The 19,872-nt window shown below is 33.1% G+C and overlaps 1 protein-coding gene across 2 annotated transcripts in view; it reads left to right on the top strand.

The window, feature by feature from the left end:
- Window positions 1-19,872, top strand: part of LOC143626149 (CASP-like protein 1) — a 148,517-nt gene that overhangs the window by 76,863 nt on the left and 51,782 nt on the right. The window lies entirely within an intron of this gene.

Genomic DNA, 19,872 nt, shown 5'->3' on the forward strand with positions numbered 1-19,872 from the left:
AGTATAATTTTATTTTGTGTTCTAATTGGATAAAAAGATGGGCTTCTAAGTATAGCCCATCTTTTCTTCAAGACACCAAAACAACGTTCGATGACATTCCTTTCGGCTGAGTGCTTCATGTTAAAGTACTCTTCAGACTTTTCTGGTCTTCGTCCATTCATCCAAGTATTCAAGTGATAATTTTGACCTCGAAATGGTGCAAGGAATCCCTCTCCGTTGGTGTAAGATAGTAGTTACCTTTAGGCACTTGCAATCCATTCTCTCGGATCATAGCACTACGAAGTATTCTACCATCAGCAGCAGATCCTTCCCAGCCTGGTAATATATAAATGAATTGCATGTCGGGTGTGCAAGCGGCAAGTACATTAGTTGTTATATCTCCTTTTCGATTACGGTATCTTGTTTTATCTTCCTCTGAAACTTGTACACATATATGTGTCCCATCGATAGCTCCTAAACATCCCTTGAACCATTTCCATCTTTCATCTGTTGAAGTTTCTGATATCGGCTCCGGTTTCTTAAATAGTTCTCTTTCCAATCGTATAACAGCATCTAACACACTATTGAAATGTTTACTGATAGTCTCCCCTGATCGGCGAAACTGAAACTTCGCGACTCGATTCTTCACATGATGTGCCAAAATGTATAGGAAAATTGCAACTTGTTCATCTACTTGGAGGTACTTAGACGATTTCAAATTTCCATCTCTCTCCAACATATTACAAAGTGTCACAAAAGTTTCCCTATTCATTCTAAGTTGATGAAGACACGTGTCATCACTTTCATACACCAATATTTGCATATATTCTTTTCTCTCGGGGTAGAACATCTTGTAGCGAGCTCTAGTTGGACACGTACCTATATGTATACTTATAACAGTTTGAACTGCTTGAATATACCAAGAGACCATGCTTAGGATATGAAGCCACAATACACTTCATGCAGCTAGTTTCTTTTTTGTTTGTTTGTTTGTTCAATTTAAATCTAGACATAGCTGCAATATTATTCAATAAAAACCATGTTCAGAATTAGTACATATAAATTCATTTGACCCTTACCCTACATAACATATTAACTGATGTACAATTCATACATCCAAATAAATCACAAAGCACCACCTAAAATGCTCATTTAACAGGTATAATAGTTTTGAACATTCTATACCATAGGAAATTGGGGTACTGATGGTAAAACACACAAATATGAGCTAACATGAAGAAATAAAAAATAGACAAAAATGTGGTTATCAAGTTTTGCACTTTCAATCATCATTTGATAAAATAGCAATATAATTCTTCTTTAATGTCAAAGATGGCTAATATTTTAATGCCTTATGTTTTTTCGTAATTCATGCATCATCAATCAATAACACATAAATGCCAATTATGGCTTCTTACTAATTCTTCTTTAGGTGCGATTCTGTTTTTCAATTTTGAAGAAGCCCTAATTTATTATGTTCTAATTTGATTGTTTTTACCTTAATTAATCATTGAATTGATCTATGAAATCTGGAAACATCATCATATTCATCGCAGATGATCGAACATGATGTTATAGATTAATGAAATTTTTTAAGCAGGAATCACAAAATCATAATAGCTGATGTTCATATAAAATATAGAGTTAAGAATATTATTGATGAAGAATATACCTTGTGATGCCAATTCGTGAGATTGCAGAGGTAGTTTTTTTTGTGAGGGCTGATTAGAAGGAGTGGAATGAAATAAAAACGGGGGGGGGGGGGGGGGGGGGGGGGGTAGCGATGGAATGGATAGTGGGAATGGAATCCCCTAAGGAATAGGTCATTCCGTTCCTATAACTAACCAAACATTCCAAATTTCATTCCAATGGAATCCATTATTCCATTCCTTCCTCCATTCCTACCTACCAAACACCCCCTAATAATATCTGTGATGTTGGGGACCAGACCCTTATAATATCTGTGAGGTTATAGGGCGGAATGCTCTTTAAGTAGTATGGATAGTTATGTATGTAAAGCAAGGTATGAATAACGTACACACCTTCGGGCTCGTGTGCAAGTTTGAGAACAGATTGTATGTTGTATGATTAACTAGAACTCACCCAACGTAGCTGACTTTTAGTATGCACGCATGTGAGTAGAATGAGAAAGATCGCTTGAGGGGAGGCACATGGCATGGACTTGGAGAAGCTGGCATCTCAAGGAAATGTTATGTTATTTTAAAGACAATGTTTTATGTTAAAAGATTTGGAATGCTCGTTAAGACAAGAAATATGGTTATGTAATGAAATGGTTCGAATGTTTTTAATATTCTGCGAATGTTTTATTAAATCTGATATTTAGAACTGCGTTTATGAGTAAATCCAACGTCAAAAGTGAGGCACCGGTAACGGGGCCTTACACCGTGTTTTCAGAAGCACAGCCCCATGCTTTCTGAAGCACAGCCCCATGTTTTGCTGTTTTCTTGGGTTTTCTTTGGTTTTTCTTTGGCTTTTCATTCGTTTCTTCGTTTGAGACTTGGATTCACCTGAAAACAAATTTTTAGATGATAAGTAGTTATTTTAACTATATTATATGATAGAAGTTGCAATTTTTTGAGATTATTTGATGCTAAAAAGGTGTATATTTTTATATACATCAAACATCCCCACACTTAAACCTTGCTAGTCCTCAAGCAAGCTACTTATAAATATTCTCTAAAAATAGCAAGTTATGACTATAGCTTAAACATCCCAAAAGAGTTCCAAGAAAATGGGAACAAAATAGCCAACCTTAAATTATAGGAATATATGTAGTGATATATAAAAATGTGATTTGTTTTTATGAGCTTCTGTTTATGCAAAACGTCACGTTCTTACAATGTTCACTCACACTCGGTTTTATATCTGATCATACCTGTGATGTATGTATGTGAACACTCTTAGCCAAAATGTAACCTGTGATAAATAGGCTTGTAACAAGTTCAAATCTCCACCTTTGTGAAGGATTGCATAGATCAGAAGGTAATTGGGTTATTTTCTGGTGGTTCAAGGGCTTAGGTTAATGATGATGGTAGATACAGCTTCTGCAGATTGTCGGGAGTCTTAAGATGTCTTCAAAGGTTAGCTACTTTCTCCTGATTGCTAAACTTTTTTTTAAACAAAACTAGTGACTCTTTTAAGGTCAGATCGTCAAGACCAGTTTTGTTGAGGATGTGGATTAGTTCTTCCTCAATCCTGCTCTGAACATAACTCCCAACTCTAATGGATCATTCGGCTTTGAGCCTAATAGCCCCCACCCTCATTAGTTCGGTATATTCATTTGAGATTGAGTTTGACTTTTTCTACATATTCTTTCGTGGGACCAATTTCCGCAGCCTAAGCATCGTTCATATCTTTTTGCTCTTCTTTTCATTGTGTTTTTTGAAACTCCACAAAATGGTGGCCTTTCTCTCCTTAAGTTCTGGAGGCAACCTAGGTTTTGCTAAATGTATGCAGCAAAGGAAATTGAAATCGAAATAATGCATTTCCAGTTCTTTAGGGTCTGCCGACAAAAGGCCAGTGTTGTATTTTCCAGTGAGAGGGATAAAGTGGTAAGGTATTGGTTTAGGACTTTTGGGATTTGTAATTAGAGAATGGTTTGAGGGGATTGTAACAATATTACATTATTCCTTATACAACACTTCGTGTGGTCTTAAAATGAATAATTATGACAAGTTCTAAATCACACGAAACATATGACTCACTCAATGCTTCCGAAAAAAATATTTATATGGCATGAGGTTTATCTCACAGTAACGGCGGAATTGGGTATAAACGCCATACTTTGCATAAATTTGTTCTCATTATTACAAAACTACTTTTTATTTTTTCACTTTTTTGGTTATAGTAGATTTCTAGTTGGTTATTTGCAAAAAAATTCTCTTGAATTTTCATTTGGTTTTGTTATAAAAATAGTCTTTATTTGCTACAAAAATTTTGTTATTAGAGAATCTTATAATTAGTTGAGCAAGAAATTGGTCAAGGAATTCCCCTCCCCACACTTGAATCTCACATTGTCCTCAATGTGAAAATATTCATAAAAAGATTAATAAAAAGATTCATATGAAGTATGGAGGGTAAAATGGAAAGAAACTTCCCTATGGGCCAACGAAATTTCAACAGAGCGTCCCCTGTCTTTCGTCCGTTTTCCTGTATTGTACCTAAATAATGAAAAACTGCATACGACCAACAAGCATAATAATACTGAAAATTATTATTATTATTATTTTAGTTATTTATTTATTATATATATATATATATATATTCTATTTTCAATGCCTAGTTTAATCAGGGTCTTGGCCAGACCCTACTTCCCAAAATGTTCATCGGTTTTGGTGGAGGATTACTACCTCCAAGACGGTCTCGAATGGTCCATCGATGTATGGTTTTAATCGATGTCCATTAACTTTGAACTTGTGGCCGTCAAAATTTGAAATCTCAACTGTCCCATAATCAAAAACTGATTCAACTTTGTGTGGACCTATCCGACGAGATTTCAACTTTCCTGGGAAAAGACGTAAATGTGTGTTATATAACAGTACACGGTCGCCAACTTGAAATTTCTTTTTTCCTTTTAAATGGGCATCGTGTAAACGTTTAGTCTTTTCTTTGTAAGACCAGGAATTTTCATATGCTAGTGCTCTTAGTTCTTCGAACTCGTGAATTTGATCTTCTCGGTTTTTACCGGTGGACATTAGATCAAAATTCACTGCTCTCAGAACCCAATAGGCTTTATGTTTTAGTTCTACTGGTAGATGACATGCCTTCCCATAAACAAGTTTGAAGGGTGTTGTTCCTATGGGGGTTTTGTAGGCTGTCCTAAGGGTCCACAACGCGTCATCTAACTTTCCTGCCCAATTTTTGTGATTCATTCCTATAGTTCTTTCTAAAATCCTTTTAATACCTCGATTCGAGACCTCTACTTGCCCACTGGTCTGAGGGTGATGTGGTGTTGCCAGTCAGTGGTGAACCCCATATCGTGCAAAGACTTTGTCCATCAGAGCGTTACAGAAGTGGGTACCTCTGTCGCTGATTAGGGCTTTCGGAGTACCGAATCGTGAAAATAACTTTTTTTAGAAATCTTACTACAACCCGAGCATCATTAGTGGGAAGAGCTTGAGCTTCTAACCATTTAGACACGTAGTCGACTGCTACTAGGATGTACTTATTTCCGAATGAGTTAAGAAAATGGCCCATGAAATCTATTCCCCATACATCAAAGACCTCACAAAATTGAATGCCTTTTTGAGCCATCTCATTCTTGGCTGAGATGTTCCCGACTCTTTAACAAGCATCGCATGCTTGGATCAAAGCATGTGTATCTTTACATATGGTGGGCTAGAAGATCCTGCATCAAACACTTTTCTAACCATGGTGGCGATACTGTGATGTCCACCAGTTGGTCCTTCATGGCAATGTTTGAGAATATCTAAGGCTTCCTTTCCTGATACACACCTACGAATAACCTGATCGGCCCCTATCCTGAACAAGTATGGATCTTCCCAGAAGTAGAACTTAAGGTCGAGAAGAATTTCTTCCGTTGTTGATGAGTTAGCCCTTTTTTAGGATTCTACAAGCCAGATAGTTTGCGAAGTCGGCAAACCAAGGACTTTCATCCTTTTCCTGCATGACTACTTGGATACGCATGAGAAATTCGTGTGGAAATTTTCATCGATAATTTCTTTGTGAAGTTCTTCTGAAGCTGGGCATTCTAAGCGTGAAAGATGGTCTGCGGCTACATTCTCTGCTCCCTTTTTGTCTTTGACTTCTATGCCAAATTCTTGGAGTATTGTTGAAGAGGTATCGTATGGCAACATGGTCAGTGTAAACTATGGTTTTGGAAAGAACTAGGTAGGATCTAAATTTTTCAAAGGCAAAGACTACTGCTAGTAACTCTTTTCCTGTTCTGGTGTAATTTTCTTGTGCATCGTTAAGAGTTTTACTAGCATAGTAAATTGGGTGAAAGTGTGTTTCTTTGCGTTGTCCGAGTACGGCTCCAACTGCAAAGTCGCTTGCATCGCACATGATTTCGAATGGAAGGGTCCAATCGGGTGTAGTCATGATTGGTGCGTTGACAATTTTTTCTTTCAATATGTTGAATGATTCAACACATTCTTCGGAGAAGACGAATGGTGGATCTTTCTCCAAAATTTTGGTCATAGGTCTAGCAATTTTGGAGAAGTCTTTTATGAAACGACGATAGAATCCTGCGTGACCTAGAAAACTTCTAATGGCTCTGACTGAAGTTGGTGGTGGTAGTTTGGATATGGTTTCTATTTTGGCCCTATCAACTTCTAGTCCGTCTTGGGATATCTTGTGACAGAGAACAATGCCCTCTTTGACCATAAAGTGTCATTTTTCCCAGTTGAGTACTAAATTCACTTCTTCACACCTATCCAACATTTTGTCTTGGTTTTTCAGACAATGATCGAAGGAGTATCCAAAAACTGAGAAGTCGTCCATGAAAACTTCCATAGAGTGTTCAATCATTTCATGAAAGATGGCCACCATGCAACGTTGGAAGGTGGCCGGAGCATTACATAGTCCAAATGGCATTCTTCGGTAGGCGAAGGTGCCATATGGACATGTAAAGGTGGTTTTCTCCTGATCTTCAGGAGCAATTGGAATTTGAAAGTACCCAGAGAATCCATCAAGAAAACAATAGAACATTTTCCCAGATAAACGTTTAAGCATTTGGTCGATAAAATGAAGTGGAAAATGATCTTTTCTTGTGGTGTCATTGAGCTTTCGATAGTCAATGCAAACTCGCCAGCCTGTGATGGTCCTCATTGGTATTAGCTCGTCCTTCTCGTTTATTACAACTGTCATTCCTCCCTTCTTAGGTACTACTTGAACTGGACTGACCCAAGGTGAATATGAGATTGGGTATATTAATCCGGCATCAAGTAGTTTGATTACTTCCTTCTTCACCACATCTTGCATGTTGGGATTTGTTGGTGCATAATGTCAGTAGTTCAGTATCTTGTGTTTTGTCTGTGTCTGTAATCTTTTAGTTTGTTTGTAATGTTTTGAATATTGTTTATTGTATGTTCGCTAGTGTTAGGCGAACTTGGAGGATAAGCGAAGTTATGACAACTTCGCCTAGTATGTTAGGCGAAGTTGTCGAGGTCTATTTAAACCTCCACTTCGGCTTATAGGAAGTTTTTTATCCCAGAACGTGTGTTAGTGATTATTGATATTACGTGTTGAAGCTTGGCAATATATCGAGTTTATAGTATTACCCTGTGTGTTTGTTCTATTGATTCAACGTGTTATCTATCTTACACTCGTATCGTATTACGTGGGGATTCCGCACCCTAGTTTTACGAGATATTCCTGTGTAGATCCGGCTGGGAACCTACAATTGGTATCAAAGCGTTTGCTCGTGATTGTGAACGTGAGTACTTTTCATACCCCAATTTCCATATTTCGTTTTGGGGGTGATATTGCATACTTATTTAAACTAAATGCTTTATACTTGAGTCTTAAACCACAAACTTTATTGTATACTTTACTTAAATAAATGCTCGATTTGGTGTTCTATGCTTACTTGCGTATATGCTTATGTGTTTACCACTTTTGGTTGGTTAATTCATAAATCCGTGAACTATCTGGTATTTTCTTATAGCACGGTGCCGTTAATGTATTCTTATTAACGACCTCATGAAATCCGAATCTATTTGGTATTCTCTTATAGACGGTGCCGCTAATGTATTCTTATTAGCGACCTCATTTTTATCCAAATTATCGCTTTTATTTATTGTTTCGTATACAAGTTGTGGACATTTCTTATTATTTACATATTTTTCAAACTATGAAATTTCTCACCAACCTTTGTGTTTACAAACTTTATTTTATGCAATGTTACAGGTTGACTTTTGATGACTCGAGAACTTGATGAAAAACGTATCAAGACTTTTAGGATATTAGCAAAACGAACAATATATATATATATATATATATATATATATTACTTGTATTCGATTTGTTTTGTATGAACAAGATGTGTTGTTTATTGATTTTATGAAATAAAATGAGTTGATTAAATGTTGTCACTTTAAATAGTGTCTTGTGTATTTTGTTTATATATATAGAGCAAGGTTAAAATAAAAAGTAAAACTATCCTAAGAAGTGTAAGAAGTGGTTTTTACCCTTAAAAAAATAAAACACACCGAACAAAAAACACACCGAACTAACAAAATAAAACACACCGAACAAAAAACACACTAACAATATCCACCATCATATGATCAAATCCAACGCCCGATATTACTTCTCACACTTCTTACAAATAACTCACTTCTTATTCTAACCTCACCCTATATATATATATATACACATACACATACGTACGAAAAACCTTATTTCATCACAAAACTTTTATAATATTTAAAGCTATCTTCTTATAAAAAAAAGTTTTATCTTACTAGTGAGTTTTTCTCATGTATGCATCTTCCAACTTGGTAGCAGTGCATCTAACAATCTGAGGTGAGTCAAGATTATGTCAAAACTGTCACACTTGCTAAGTAAATATGAAAACAAGTAATGATATCCTCAAGTGACTCATTTTTCATGTATTTGAAAACACTAAATTGTTTATTAAGCAAGGCCATCTTCCCTTTCTTTAACTCAGTATTACCTTCGAAATGTTGTTCTAAGGCGTCCCATAAAGTAACACCCGTGAATTCTCGCAGTCGTCTTGGACATTTGTAAAGATTGTACATTGTCGGAATTCAATTTCTTTCTCACTTCTTTCCAAGTTGAGGGGCCTTGAGGTAATTCTTAGAAGTTCAAATATTAGCTTTGGGAACAAGTTATCACACCTTGCAAGTGGGAGGACTATTTATGTAATTATAAGAAAGTTAAATCAACTTGGCTCCTCCTTCTCCCTACTTCCGATCGGCACCAAAGCAGCCCCCCCCCCCCCCTCTCTCTCTCCTCTTTTTGTTGTTCCAAGACATGCATGGATGGTGATTGGGAGATCATAATTCTTGGAGAATTCACCAAACACTTTCTCTCACACACACAAACTCTCTTTTCCTCTCTCTTTTCGGCCGAGAAGAACAAGGAGATTTTCAAGTGTAAGATCCTAGCAACTTGGGTGTTTGTTGGAAACTTGTACGGGTATACAAGCTTGAGGATTTCCTCCATTGGAATCTCGTCATTCACATCTTCATCCTTTTCATATTTCTGGAAATTTGAAGGTATGTAATCTAACATCCTATGGTTGTTCTTGATAGTGTGTATATCGTATATGGATCCTGTTTTGGGTTTTAATATAAACCGGGTTTTATATGTATTGGTAAACAAGATCTAAAACTTATTTTTTCCGCTACGTTTTTCCATATAATGTGTTATATGGACTTTGATAATCTTGTAAAAACCCAACAAGGCCGACATCTAAAACCTAACCTTTATATCAAGAACGTACCTTTTCGGTTCGGGTTCGAGTCTATACATAGATCTGGAAGTGTTTCTTGCTGTTTGGTGATGCTTGAATCATGAAATCTATTCCTCTTTAGCTCGGATCTAGATTCGGATTTAAAAGAGAATGTTTGTGTGTGGTTTTGAGTGTGTGGAGGCAAATGTGGAAATGAGGGTTTAGGGTTTTAGGGAGGTTTAAGGGTGTTTAAATACACCTAAGCCCATGGACCTAAGGCTCATCACCATCCTTATTTCATCTTTTATTGTCCAAATTCACACTCTATTATTATTATTATTATTTAACTTAACTAAATAATAACACACCATTAAGTAAATAAAATTATTTTATTTATTATTACCAAAAGTAGGAAGTTACAAAGAAGAAACCCAGCCGATTGCCAACATGGCAGGTAAAATCTGTAAAAAAAAGGTAAATGGATAATTGACTCGGGTGCAACTGAGCATATAGTTTGTGATGATTTAATGCTTGAAAATAAAATAAAAAGGAATCATGAATCACCTGTCACTATACCAAAGTCGTTGAGGGTAGAGGCGATTACACCCTACTAAATGGAATGCTAGTCAAGAATGTCCTTTATATCCCCAAGTTTGAGTGCAATATGTTATTAGTTAGTATATTGTCATAAGATCTTCATTGTACTATTACATTCTTTTATGAATTTTACGTTATGTAAGGCTTGAATTCGAACACATTGATTGGAATGGGTAAATGCGGAAGTGGTTTATACAAGATGTGTATGGTGGGAGGAAAAAGACAAGCGATGATGACAACTATTACCCCATATTGATTTTCTTCAGAATGCTTCTTTAAATTCTGAGGACTTTTGTGATTCATGTGTTAGCTAAATTTACAAGATTACCATTCCCTGATAGGACCACAAAAACAAGTGATTTTTTTATTTAATAAAATGTGACATGGGGTAAATATCATACACCATCTTTCACACATGAAAGCTAATTTTTAACCATAGTGGACGATTTTAGCCGGGTCGTTGGGTGTTTCCTCTCAAACACAAACATGAGGCAACTATTTGTCTTGTAAATTTTCACAAGATGGTACAAACTCAATTTGATAATAACATTAAAAAGGAAAGATGTGATAATGGGGTGAATTTACTTCAAATCACATGCTTGATTTCTATGCCGAGGAGGGAATTCTTCTTGAAACGACTTGTACACATACACCGCAACAAAATGGTGTAGTGGAACGAAAACATCGACACTTGTTGGAAATAGCACAACATTGAGATATGAAGCAAACTTGCCCACAAAGTTTTGGGGTGAGTGCATTCTAACGGCCACTTAGGTCATAAATCGAATGCCTTTGGAAGTAATTTAAAACAAGACACCTTATGAATTGTTATACAATTTAAAACCCAATTATGAATATATGAGGGTCTTTGGTGGTCTTGCATACTACAAGAACACCGAAAGCAAAGGAGACAAATTTAAAATGAAAGGAAAACCGAGAATTCTTGTAGGTTATCCACAAGGAATGAAATGGTACAAGATCTACGATATCAAACAACATAAAATCATATATTAAGCGATGTCAAATTTATGGAACATATGTTACATTTGCTAACAGTGAACATGAGAAAGAAGAAGTTTTTGTTTTTCCTCGAGAATGGGGACATGAAGAAGCCCAAGATATGTTACAGCCCTACACAAATTATAGTGGGGGTAGATATAACACCCGATAGGCCTAGGAAAGAAAAACCAACAAGTTCACAGCCTAACATGGTCAGCTCCATTGGGCCAGATATCCTTCCTTCTGAAAGCTCCACAACTAGAAGATATCCTTGGATTTGACTTCGAGAATAGTTCACAATCATAAGGGGTTATTAGTCTTGATTCTGAGAATATCCCACAACAAGAAAACATGCCACAGTTCTTCGAAAATCATTCAACTGAAAATGTTGAATCAGAAGCTAGTACACACTTACAATCCAATCCTAGTAACGAAGAATATTGCCCCCCAACATTGATCCACCAAGAGAGGAAAGAACAAAATTCCACCCAAAGCATTTTAATGATTACCATGTCAAGCCTATAGACCACAGGCAAACCACCTCCAATCAAAAGTCTTCGATGGTACATCCCTTAGCACATTCTGTTTCGTAAGACATTTTTACTAAGAAACATAAAGCATTTTTAGTGGCCATTACTTCAAATAGTGAGCCAAAACACTTTATCCACGCTGTGCGAGATCCAAATTGGAAAGGGGCAATGAAAAGAGAAATAAAATCCCTTGAAGATAATAATACTTGGACGGTGGAAGAGTTACCTGAAGGAAAGCGATCCATAGACTCAAAGTGGGTCTACAGGATAATATGTAAGCCAAATGAAGATGTTGAAAGATACAAGATGCATCTTGTCGCAAGGGGTTTCGCTCAAATGGAAGGCGTGGATTTCCATGAAACTTTTGCACATATGACTAATAGTTAGGACTCTTATAACCGTGGCTGTGAAGCAAGGGGCGGCCATAAACACCAGTTAGACATAAATAACACATTTCTACTTGAGGACTTGCGTGAAGATGTGTACATGAAAATTCCTTAACGTTTTCGGAAGCCTGCAGAAAATTAATTTTGTAAACTACGCAAGTCTCTCTATGGTCTCAAACAAGCATCAAAAAATTGGTATAAAAAAATCACAAATTCTTTGATTTCAATTGGTTTCAAATAAACAAGGGTTGATCCCTCTTTGTTCATATTAAAAGAAAGAGAGGTGTCAGTGGATGCACTTATTTATACAGATGATGTGATTGTCGTGGGAAATAGCCTAAACAAGATACAAGAAACAAATGCCTTCCTCGATAACAAGTTTAGCATTAAAGAACTTGGTTTCTTAAAAGTCTTCCTTGTAATTGAAGTGGCTAGAACAAAAGATGGAATGGTACTAAGTCAACGCAAGTACACACTCGACATATTAGAAGAAACGGGAATGTTGGGTTGTCGACCTAGCCCATTCCCACTGGAGCAAAATTTAAAACTTGGTAAGTGTGAAGAAGAACCGTGGGTTGACCCTCACCAATACCAACGGATTGTAGGGAAACTTCTTTACTTGCAAGAAACAAGACCGGACATCACTTATGAGGTAAATGTTTTTAGCCAATTTGTTGGTGACCTAAGACAAAGCCACATGGAGGCAACAAACCGAGTTCTTAAATATTTAAAGGCCACCCCGAGACAAGGGATTTTCATTTCTAATGAAGGGGGCATCACCCTCACTGCCTATTGCAACTCTGATTGGCTCGGGTGTCCTTTCACAAGAAGATCTAGAGCCGGTTACCTATTACTTCTAGGAGGAGCTCTTATATCATGGAAATCCAAAAGGCAATTTGTTGTCTCCATATCAGCTGAAGCCGAATACCGAGCAATGGCTAATGTAGTTACTGAGATAACATGGATGAGATGACTTTAGCAATTACTTAGAATACATCCCACCGGTCCAACACCATTGTTTTGTGATAATCAAGTAGCTCGTCACATAGCAAACATTTAGTCCGTGAAAGCGTTGAGTCCAAATATATACGACCTATGTTTATTGACACCAAGACCCAAATTGCCGACATTTTATCAAAGCCATTGGGAACACAACGCCTTCATGTATTACTTGACAAGTTGAGCATTCGTCACCTCCATGCTCCAACTTGAAGAGGCATAAAGAAAGAAATAATCTCCTGTAATCATGATATTCTCCAAGATATCAGCCCTCCGCAAATCATGGGATTTTCCTTCATCACATTTCCATATTTCTTTTTTTTTTAATAAGAAACCATCTATAATTGTGGCTTGATTAATGTCTCACGTTTTGTATATAGGGAGGGTCTTGTATCACTTTTTGAATTATGAAATAATTCTATTAATCTCTAGATCCTATATGTACCATAATGAAATTATTATATTCCTTAAGACGTGTGTGTGCGTGTTTGCATACGTGTTTTTTAGAGAGACAAATCATTAATTCAAGCTTGTGAAATCTGCTTTGAAGCCGAATTCGATACAAATCGTTAAAGGGCATGTGGTGAAGATTAAGTGGTGAAACTCGTATCAAAACAAGCTTGGATCATTGATCCAATCTGATATAGAGTTGGTTTTGAGGTAAGAACGTGATTAAAGCTTGTGATTTAATGGATGAAATTTAAGTGGACTTTGATTAGTTGTTATATGAGTGATATGGATCCATAAAGTTAGAATTGGTGAATTGGTGCTAAAAGGTCAAATCTAGGGTTTCTCAATGAGCTAGTAAGTTGTCGCGTAACCTTTACTTGTCGTCTATATTAATTTATCGTCTGGTGTATATTAATTGCTTAGCTTCAGCTGTCGTTTAAGATAGTTTTCGAAATATGTAAAGTTATCACTTAACGATCGTTCTATTATTGCTTACTATAGTACATTGTCGCTTGAATATAAGTAATCGCATTAGTCATGTGGTTACTTTGAATACGACTTAGTGAAAGTTATTAGTTCAAGTATGCAAGACCTTGAACTGTGCTATTACTTATATATGTGAGAACTTGGTAAGGCGATAACTTGTGATAAGCGATTATTTGGAGTTATCGCATTGTGTGATAGTTGATAGTTTCGTAAAAAAACCTTTTTCAGCTGTTCAAGGGTGGGTATCGGTAGAGGGGAATTATTTAAAGACTAAAGATGCTCGAATCACATGAGTTCTAGATACAATATTTTACATGTCTATAACAGGGCAACTGAATATATGATAATGTGTTTTCATAATAAAGTTTTGCTATAAGATAAAGTGATATAGTGAAGTAAAGAATTACAGTAGAGGAAACATGTTTTATAGTTAAAGTGATAGTTTTTGAAAGTATATAAAAAGGGGAAACAATGGTAAAGTTTGGAACATCACTTCTGGGGCAAGTTGTCATATGGGATGTACGATAGCTTTCTTCGAAAATGATAATGATCTATTTTATTCCATTGTACAATCTATTTCTTCGTTAATTCGATACCCATACCAAACAGATTCATTATCCGTGATTTTAGGTACTGGATTTAACAAATAGCATCCCAGCATACTAGTCATTTATGAGCCAAAGAGAAAGAGTGAATATCGTTACACATATTTAGAGTGAAGAGTAGAAATCTCATTAAAAGAAAATTAAAAAATAAATAAATAGCATAACAACAACAACAAAAACACCTTTGCCGTTAGAAGAAAAGGTCCATTACAATCATCCACAATTCAAAGTCACAAGAAGTATCTATTCTAATAAAAGACTACTAATTCTTGTCATTTGTCAATCTCTTAGCCACCCTTACTTTTTTTTTACCCATTTTAATATATGGTTCTTATTTCTTAGTCATTTCAATATATGAATTCAATTTTTATTAAATATAAATTCTAATCAATTTATTTATTAAAATTAATTATGAAATAAGAAAATATCAAAACTGAAGTTGCAGATCTGATGGAATAAAATTTTAAAGTCAAAGATAATTGCAAATAAAAAAAAATAAAGATGCATCATTGTCGAAAAATTTGGATTTGTGTGGAAAATACAAATTGTTTTTAAACTGGAATTCAAGCAGCAATGCATAATTTTTTATATAAGATTGATTTCAAATTTGGATTTAAAATTTTCTCATATGCATTTGAACTCTAAAATGTGTTTTTTCCTTAATTTCACCAAACATTTTGTATAGATGTTGCAAACATGGAAAATACCTATATATATGATCAGAATCATATAAGAACTTTTTTGAAATTAAGAACAATAAGAACCATTTTGATCACAAAAAATCCAAAAATAAAAAAATTCATAAAATCAAAAAAATCAAAAAAGTAAAAAAACCAAAATTCTTATTTTATCATCCCGGTTTCATAAAAAAAACTCGGTTTAGCTAAATTATATACACATATGTATAATATATACATATATGTACATTTGCATGTTTTTTTTGCACACATGTATATAATTTAAGATAAATGATACTGTACATATGTGTATGTTACGTAACTAAAGATTATATAAAATTATACAAATGTGTATAATACGAAGTTTTTTTTTTATTTTTATAATGAAATCGGAATGAAATATAAGAATTTTGGATTTTTTTACTTTTTTAAAATTTTTATTATTTTTTGTTTTACGATTGTTTTAAATATTTTTTAAAGGTGTTTTTAGTGGTCTAAAATGGTTCTCAAAGTTCTCAATTTGCAAATGGTTCTCTTCGGATACTTACCCTATATATATATATATATATATATATATATATATATAAGGAGAAGATCATGAGAGAACTCCATTTTATAGAGAGAACTAGAGAACTAATAATGAAGTATTTTTAATTTAATTAAAAAATATTTTTAAAATATTTTTTCTTTCTTCCTTCTTATATGTTGTTATTCTTTACCACAAAAAAAATAAATAAAAAAATAAAAAAAATTAACGAGTAATGCATATATGCAATACACCGACTTTTTTTATAATGCATATGTGCAATAGTGTGCATTTTGATATTTGAAATAGTGTTGAATAGCATATATATAGTTGTTTGTATTGTTTATTTGCAATAGTGTTATATTATATACAAAAATTAAAAAAAATCGATATTGTGCATATGCGCATTAGTGTTGTATTACATATACGCGATAATGTGTTTTGCATACAATTTAGTGTCGTATTTGCATATATTCAATAGTGTGTATTGGATAATGCAATTGTATTGTATTATATGAAATAAAACACTATTGTATATATGCAATAGGCATTAGTGCACATATGCACTACAGTACTACACCGACAAGTTTTTTTTTTAGTATCAATATCATCTTATTAGAATGAGGAAAGAAAAAAAAAGCACAAAATATTTTTTTTAAAATAGTTAAAAATAATTCTTTACTAGTTCTCTAGTTCTCTCTTTAAGAGAAATTCTCTCTAGATCTCACCCCTATATATATATATATATACATATATATATATATACATATATATATATATATACATACATATATATATATACATACATATATATATATATATATATATATATATATATATATATATCCTAAACATTATTTTTATAATCTATATGTATAACGATTTACTATATAAACTATTTGTCATTTATTTATATGATTTTTTTGTGTAGTATTATAAAGAGTTTTAGCAATAAGAAGATCAATATTTAGTTTTTATTATTTTCTTTCATAGCTTAGACCAAAATGCTTCAGAAATATATATTTTATGGCTTGATTTATACTTTTTTACATATTTAAATATTTTTAGTTTAATAGGCCTTATAAGATAAATTACTTAACTAAAAGCATTCAAAACGTTAAACCAAAAAAATTGTTTCAATCTCACTTCACTATTTTCGTTTTTCAAAAATCATATAGGATATTGAAATCTAAAATATCGTTTTCATCAATTATTTACATAAGCTCAATATTATACTAACTTATTAATTTTATTTTTATACAAATACCGCGAACTTGATTATGTTAGTTTTACCTTTTGGTTAGTACAAAATTAAAGTGTTTGTTATGGTTTATATACAAAATAATAAAGTTATACATAATATTTTTAAAAAAATTACAGTTATAACATTTATTATTATAATTAATAAAAAATCATTAAGATTCACATCTTAATTATAATGTAACTTAACAAATATATATATATATATATATATATATATATATGATGAATATCATTACAGAATCCTTAAATTATTTAATAACTTGAAGGAACCATTGAAAACTAACGTTTTTTATAAAAATTTTTGTATGTTAATGTTATTTGAGTGTAGTTTCATCATTTTGTATATCTATATTTATAATTACAGTTTTGAAAATTAGTTTTTTATACATATCTATGTTTTATTTTACACCTATGTAAATTTGTTAATACATAAAATTTACACATATGTAAACTTGTGATTTATATATGTAATCAAAATTTTTTATATAATAAATATGATAAAACTACTCTTAAATAATGTTAGTATATAAAAAAAATTAAAAAAATGTTTGATTGTTTAGAGTTCCTAACAGTTAACTTTTTTAGAGTTCTTAAATGATACAAACCCTATATATATATATATTATCTGTAACTTAAGCGTGCTTCTCATTATATTTCAAGGATATTCCATTTTCACGTTAATAAAAAAATAAAAATAAATAATCGGGTTAAAAGTCATTTACCATGCTTTCAAAAAATCCGAAATCTTTGCTTCTTTTTTTTTCTATAAGTTGTTAATATATATATATATATATATATATATATATATATATATATATATATATGTATATATATATATATGTATATATATATATGTATATATATATATGTATATATATATATATATATCGATTAGTTAAATATTCAAACAATTTCCCATAATATTAACTAATAACACGGGATTAGTATTCAAAATTTGAACATTCTTAATCCAATACTTTCAAGTTATAAATAAGAATCGCTATCTCAACTTTATGCAACTTTAAATCTTCTAATATTCTACTAAATTAGAATAATCACAGTTATTTGACCATGTTTTAAGGTTCATATGTCTTTGTTATTTTTTCTGGCAATACATTTATATGAAATGAAACAAATCATTTTGTTATATATTAATTTTGGGTTTATATGTTGCTTGATTATACAATTGTTAATTGTAAAATATAAAATCAATTAAAAATTTGTCATGCACAGAATATTAATGACAACAAATTTATCATGATCAATCAATTTCAAATTCTAAAGATGATTATCTAATCAAAGTTCAGGTAATCTAGTTTTTAGGACAATAATGATTTTTGGACAAACATGAGCAGATGATCTCAAATGACATCATATTAATTGATTAAAATGTATGATATTTTATGTGTGTAAATATTTTTTTTGTTAGTTTCATGGATACATTGTCATTTATCTATGGATGGTATGTACTTGAAGAACCTTACTTGTCATAAGGAAGAGTTATAAACAAACCTATATGTCACAATATCAAGAGTTATAAACAAACCTATATGTTATCATATCAAGAGTTACAAGTAGACATGTACTAAAGATTTTGATTTTTGATAAAAAAAAAAAAACGTATACCAACCAATACAATCACAAATGTAGTGTCCAAGGAAGGTTTTATTTATTTGTAATATTTTTGTGTAATCTTAGTTATGTAATATCTGTAATTTTAATGTAAATTGTATTAACAATATACATTCATGTTATTAATTGTTTTTAATGGTTAAAGTTTAAAATTTTATCAATTACCCGTGTAAAACACAGGCCTCAAACTAGTTATAAATAAATAAGCCAAGCCTAACAAGATACTATATATACACCACATAAACAAATGACACCCAGTAACATTGTAACACAAACAAACAGCTACATTCAAACAATTACAAGTTAAATCCCCTTCAATCCTCCAACAATAAATATTTTTATTTTGATCTAATCTGCACCCAGAGAAATCCAACAGCTTTGGTGCCACCTGATGTATGGTTGAAATAATGTGCTTTAAGTGTTTTATATTGTGTGTTTTACTTGTTTATATGTATCGAACACAAGTACTTTGATTGGTTTTATGTTTACGATGATCGAAATTTAGAAAATATTAAAGGAGTGAGTTTAGAGCATTCATGATGGAATGGAAATGAAAGTAATGATATATGATATGATAGAGAATTGAAATACGAAGACGTGGCGGCAAACGAGGAGGAAAACGGAGTTGAAATGAAGATTTTATGAAGAAAACGGTGTTTTGGTGTTGTAGCAGCCGTAAGGCCGTGACCAGTGGCTGTAGCTTACGCCCAGGCCGTAAGCTACGGTGGCCAGGCCATAAGCTACGGCAGGGTCTGATGGAAAATCATTTTTTCTTGTTTTTCTTTCATATTTAAGCCCAATTAAACCCTAAATCGATTATGCTTCATACCCTGACATCCTTGGGCGATTTTGGGGCCATTCTTCACCATCATAACACCTTCCAATTAACATAATCATCCATGTTATCATCATCTCAACCAAGAATCAAGATTTCCAATATGCTTATGCTAGGCTAAAGCTTCTGTGACCATCTCCGGGTGTAGGGTTGTGTTTGTGGTTAGACTTTTAGGTATTTTGAACCTTAATATTGGATTTGGATTTGGTTAATCATTCGGTTAGTTGAATCTTTACGTTTTTTTGTGTGCTTAAACAGTTTTTCGTAATTGAATGTGTTTTGGACAAAAATCTGTCAAGGATCACGTATCCAAATCTGTTAAGTGAGGTAAGGTGTTAACTCGGTAAAAGCAAGTGTATGATTGTTATATAGGTGGACACAATGATTTGGTCACGAGGGAAAAAGCCCTTAATCACGATAGTCTTACTTCGGTCAAAACTTATCGAGGCAATCGTTGGTAAAATAATTCCGGTCAAGGATTAACAAGATAATCTTTGGTCGGATTACT

This window comes from Bidens hawaiensis, unplaced genomic scaffold (genome assembly GCF_021521415.1).
Source record: "Bidens hawaiensis isolate Kalapana, Puna unplaced genomic scaffold, B.hawaiensis_p1.1 tig00004283_1, whole genome shotgun sequence".
NCBI classification, from domain to species: domain Eukaryota; kingdom Viridiplantae; phylum Streptophyta; class Magnoliopsida; order Asterales; family Asteraceae; genus Bidens; species Bidens hawaiensis.